We start from the raw sequence: 6370 nt of genomic DNA, 5'->3' as shown, positions 1-6370 counted from the left end.
TAATTTTTAAAAATCAAACATATACTTATCTAAATCATTTTCTTTTTTTTTTTCTTCCTTTTTGTCTTTTTTTACTGACCAGTAACGGGATCGCAACCCTCGGTGTCGCGCCTGTACCGGGGACCGGCAACGGGACCACAACCTCGGTGTTGCGCCCACACCGCGCTCAGCCAGTGAGCGGGAACTGGTCTCCACATGGGATCCGAACCCTCGGCGGGAGTGCCGCCACGCTCCCAAGGGGCGCACTCTCCAGTGCGCCAACCAGGCCAGCCCTAAATCTTTTTCTTTTGCTATGAATTCTGCTTCAAATTAATTAGGTAAATTAAAAAGAACATTAAACACTGTAGAAAGAATAAATCTTGATAAAGCCAGTGTTATGCACATTTAATGACACAGGAATAAAACAAATACTTTGTAATTTTGGCAACCTCAATTTCTATGGAATGATGGGGATGGGTGTTGCATGAAAGAATAAATGAGTAATAAATGCCTAATATTTTAATACCAAGTATTTCAATATGCTTAATATTCTCAGCTTTGGGATTCCATAATCTTAGAACGTTTTAGCTTTGTCACCTCTTGGGGAAATTTGCCTAGTCTCTTTTTCTACACTTGTATTAAACCAAATCTGAACCTGAATTAATAATAATCCAAATTAGGAACTCTATAAAAAACTCACCTCTAAAACTGGGAAGAAATGCATTCCCACAAAGTTCTCAGATCAATCTATTTGGAATTATTTTAATTTTTATATTATATTTATATATATATATATATATATGTCTATGCTAAATGTGTATGTGAATACATACACATACATACATATTTACAAGTGAATTATTTCAGCAATTGCTTCATAAAGTTGAAGTTTATTATTTTTTCAATTTAGCTCTTAGGTACAATTTATCATTGCAAATGATTAATAATGTTTTACGGAGTATTACTATAAATCTAACATCTACCCTCAATAACTGTTTTTTTAAACAAAAAATAATAAACTTGAACATATAATTTTGTGTCAAAACTGTTTGATTTTATAATTATGTAAATAAAATTTTAAATATTAAAATAAAATTAATTTATATAAATAGAAAATTGATAATCAAACTAGATTTGAAGACCACATAACTAGTAGACCTCCAAAAACGTATTTTATTTCTTGCCTTTACTGGACAACCCTTATTTTTAAATGTTTTTTGATGAAAGAAAGCTAGTACTTTTAAATTAAAACAAATACATATTTTAAATTAAAACAAATAACTATTACATAGAGTTAAAATATAGAGGATTTCCTTCAAACTTTATGGCTAAGGTGCTTTTAAAGATTTAGATTTGAATTATATACTAATGTTTCTGAAGTCAGCAAGTTAATTCATCAAAGGTTTTCCTATTTTATTATTCTTCACAAATAATGATTTATTTCACACTGCAGAAACACATATTTGTAGAAATATATATACACAGAAATAAACATTTTTATGACAGGTTCACCAGGAGATATCACACAGTACACGAAAAAACATTGGCTCTATGCATTGATGGATGAAGACATAGATAGCACATTAAATGGACATCTTGTATTCAACTTCACATAGATGTCTAGGACAAGAATACAATTTCTATTGAGTAGTTAAAAAATATGGACTGAGTGAGAATTAGTATCTGTTGATTTATCTTCTTTGTGAAATACACAATGTGTTTCACAAAATGAATATTTGTAGAATGAATAAATCTAATAAGAGCAAAACCAATTTATACATATATAAATTTTAATTTTCAATGAGAACTTAGATAATAATTTTCTGAGTACATGTATAATAGTAGTATAAGAATTCTATGCACAGGAAGTGATTCTTATACAGTATCTTTTCTATGTCGCATTGTTAATACCTTTAGAGTAGGTCTATTAAGAGATAAAAACAAGACTTATTAAATATTCTTTTAAAAAAGGCCATTGTTACATAATCGATTCTCAAAGATGAGGCAAGAGTTCTTCTACTATTATAAATTATACTCTTGTGTTTCTACTATTATAAATTATACTCTTGTTAAATTAAATTATGGCATACTTTTTGGTAACCCACACAATTCCTAACACCAAGTCTGGCATAGATCAGCTGCTCAACATATTATTGACTGAATGACTGAATAATAATTGTGTATTGTAATCACAGTAAACTTACTTATACCAAAAATTTCATTAGTTGGCCTGTTAATTACCATTTCATAGCTTTAATTTAAAGTAAATGTGTTCATAAAGCCAGATTAATAATGATAGCTATGATCATGTGAATATAACAAATGGTCTTCTGAATCATCAAATTATAAAAATTGTTTATTATATCTTCAGTGTTTTGATGTATTTTGCTTAGTCACAACTCTGAAAGGATGGGACTCTCTATTATTCAGAATATAGGATAAAGCAGAACACATGCAGGATAACAGCATTTAATATATCATCTAAGTAACATATAAACTAATACATAAACTATGCTAAGTTAAAAATTGCAAAAAAAAATTATCAGTTAAAACACTGGTTTGTGAGATACCAGAAAGTGACGTGATATTAGGAAAAGATTTTAAAAATAACACTGTCAAGTATTTTACTCTAAGACTGAAAATGGAAGATATGTGCTTAAAAATAAAACATAGCAGTCAGTTTTGTCTTCCACTATAGGTAGTTCTGATGAGTCATTTTATTCCTAACACTAAAAAAAAAAAAAAAAAAAATCCAGTTCTATATTGCTATGGAAATTAAATAGAAAGACATTATTAGGAACACTTGAAACTCTCCAATCCAATACAATCTGATCTAATCTAGTTCTGTTTACTACTCTGTGAATCCACGAGCAGAGAATGGACCATGTTTTATCAGCAACGTTGTAGTTAATTTGTGCATCCTGTAGAGGGGTGAACAGAAAACTCAGAAGATTTTTCAAAACTTTGATTCTATAATTCTAGAAAATATAAATCTTTTTCCTTTCGGGAAAAACAGAATCTTCAAATATGAATAAGATTTAGTCACATATAAGAAAGGGAAAGGTTTTTAAAATTTTTTTTTGAATTTTATTATATTTTTAATTTACATGCATTGATTGTACATATTTATAAGGCATAGTTATATTTCAATACATGTATATAATGTATGGTGATCTAATCAGGGTAATTAGCATATTCATCATCACAAAAATTTATCTTTTCTTTGTGATAAGAGCATTTGAGCACCTCTCTTCCAGCTATTTAAGAACATACAATATATTATCGTTGATTATAGATGCCTACTGTAGGGAAGGGATCTTGACACTAGTCCTCCTTCCTATCAGTAATTGCTCTCATGACTTACTTTTGCTGATGCCCTACAAATGGGTTATAAGGGTGTCATGATATGCTAAGAGTTGTAAAATTTCAATCTAAATTTATATTTGAATTCACTTAGAATTTTTAGCTCCATAAGCTTTCTGAACTAGGTTAATTATTTTATGAGGAGTAAGAGAGGGCTCTGTAGTGGTTACCTTACATAGTTACTTTCTCATTTCATTACTATTTTAGCCTGATTTATTATCAAAGGAATTTTTTTGTATGCATATAAAATACTCTGGTTTTTATTTCAATTTAATTTGTTTTCCGTTTTCCCTGTGTTTTTACTAACACAGAAAGCACATATGATTGTTACTTTATCACAGTTATTGTTTGAAATTAGGTATTCCTACATGAAGAGTATTTCTTGATTTTTCTTAATCTATCATTTGATTAATCTATGTTAACAATTAGCTAAACTCTGATTCTTGATGAAATTCCATAAAGAATGATTTATTTCAACATTTAGAAAGGTATTTTTCTTTAAAAAACAAATAATAATTGAAAATAACTGTATTAGTCCATTTTTTTTCCTTTTTGTCTTTTTTTGTGACCAGTAATGGGATCGCAACCCTCAGTGTCGCGCCCGTACCGCGACCGGCAACGGGATCGCAACCCTCGGTGTCGCGCCCGTACCGCGCTCAACCAGTGAGCAGACCCCTCGGCGGGAGCGCCACCGCGCTCCCAAGCACCGCACTCTACCGAGTGCGCCACCGGGCCGGCCCTTAGTCCATTTTTGTTGCTTATAACAAAGCACACTGAACTGGGTGATTTATAAAGAAAATGAAATGTATTGCTTACAGTTTCCGAGGCTGGGAAGTCCAAAGTCCATCTCGTGGTGGTGACAGTGACCCAGGGGTCTTATACTGCAAGATGGTGGAAGCAGAGAGAGCAGAGCAAGCAAGACAGACTCTCCTCTTCTTTTAAAGCCCTCAGAACCATACCCCTGACCACCATTTTTAATCCATTCACTATGGCATGATCCTACAATCCAATCACCTCTTCAAGGCTTCACCTTTCAATTACCATAATAGTATTTCCCACCCTCTTAACAGTCTCAGTGGGGGCTAAGTTTCTAATACATAAAATGTGGAGGATACATTCAAGCTTCAATGAGTTTTGGGGGGACATAATTCAATCCACTACAATAACTTAATTAAATCAATACATTATGGGGTTCTTCTGGTTTAAATGACCTTAAAGGATACATTTTTAAATTATTTTTATTTCATATTAGTATAGTCATAGTTTATAAAATTTTGAGAACTTCACATTAATGGTACATTACTTCGTATTTTGCTTATCCTAGGCTGATTATTTAAACCTTTTTAAGTAATTTGTTTAAAATATTCTAAAGAATGCAGGGGACCTAATTCTCTTAAAAACATTTTCTAAAGTAATAAAAGCCTACTGCTCCTTACATATTTCTACTTAGTATTAATTCACACACTGAACATATATTCATATATTTATTTATTGAGTGTTACCAGGGGCCATAGTTTGGGACACATCAGTGAACAAAACATTAAATCCTGTCCTCATAGAGCTTACATTTAAGTAACAAACAAATAAAAATAAATAAATACATAAATAGTACATTAAGAGTTGATATAGACTATGAAAAAAAGTAAAAATAGAACAGGGTAATGAGGTGGGAAAGAGGGAACAGGTTGACCTTTTTTTGAGGTTGAATACAATAATGTGAGATTGATCTAAAGAAATTAAACAAGTTTTGCTACTAATATCTAAAACCAAAGTGTCACCACTGTTGCAGATTTGCTCATTTTATCGACTTGCACAGAAACCATGAGCACAATGTTTGAGACAACGAAAGAATTGAAATAGAAAATATACCACTTTTTTAAATAATATATTGACTATTATTGAATGCACTACAAAGTCAAGTGGCATAGAGAAAACATCAATCCAAAAGATTATTAAATCAAAAACATTTATACTGTGGGGTGATGACTATACAGACATTTGTAATGACACTTATCTAACATCTTTTGATAGAATTCCTGAAGAGGAATCTTACGTAGCAGAATGTTACTTGTTTTACAATAAAGCATTAAAACAAACTACTGGGAATAAAATATTTAACTTGGCATATTTGTATTTAAAAAGAAAAAAATGATGCTGTGGAAGGCACTGCATCAGTCTTCACTGATAGTACAACTGCACCAACAGAAAGGTGTAAGGCTACATTATGAGTTCATTTTGGAAACCCTGAGGTTCCTGTCATGCCTTATTGCATTTCATTCATAGACCTATACTCCATGTTACCATTCATAGATTTTTATTTCATACCATATATTAAAATAGTAAGTCGAATAAAGTACAAACTGCTAGAGTCCTGTCTGTTTTCAGTTTTATGGAAAGAAATTCTATCAGAACACAACATTGTTGCTGTTATGAAAAAATAAAATAATGTGTTACTAAAAAGTTAATAGGTTCAAGGTAGAAATGCAACTTTAGAAAATTATGGTTAGACATGATTCACTGGTGTCAAAATCTGAACACTAAAGTAGAATTAAGACTAGAATGTAAGGATTATTTTAAAATATTTGACATAAAAAACATTATTGGCCTCAAATTCTATACACATTTTCAAAACATTAACAACATTGCATTAAAAAATGGAGAGGAATAGAGGGGCTGTAAGATTTAAAAAATATTCAAGTACAATTTGTTTCTTTTTTATTTTTTTTTATTATTTTTATTTTGTCAATATACAATGTAGTTGATTATTGTGTCCCATCACCGAAACCTCCCTCCCTCCTCCCTCTCCCCCCTCCCACCCAAGTGTGTCCCCTCCATTTGCTTGTTGTAAGAACTTCAAAAAAAAATAATAATAATTGTGGTTGTTATATCTTCCTCTCCCCCACTCCCCGGTTTTTTGGTTTTTGTCGTTGTTGTTGTTGTTTGTTTGTTTTTTTTGTGTGTGTGCAAGTGAGAGTGTGTGTGTGTGTATGTATGTGTGTGAATTGATTCATTCACCTTTAGCTCCCTC

The sequence above is a fragment of the Galeopterus variegatus genome, unplaced genomic scaffold, assembly GCF_000696425.1.
Source record: "Galeopterus variegatus unplaced genomic scaffold, G_variegatus-3.0.2 Scaffold6832, whole genome shotgun sequence".
In the NCBI taxonomy this organism is placed as follows: domain Eukaryota; kingdom Metazoa; phylum Chordata; class Mammalia; order Dermoptera; family Cynocephalidae; genus Galeopterus; species Galeopterus variegatus.
Note: the sequence above shows the minus strand (reverse complement) of the source record.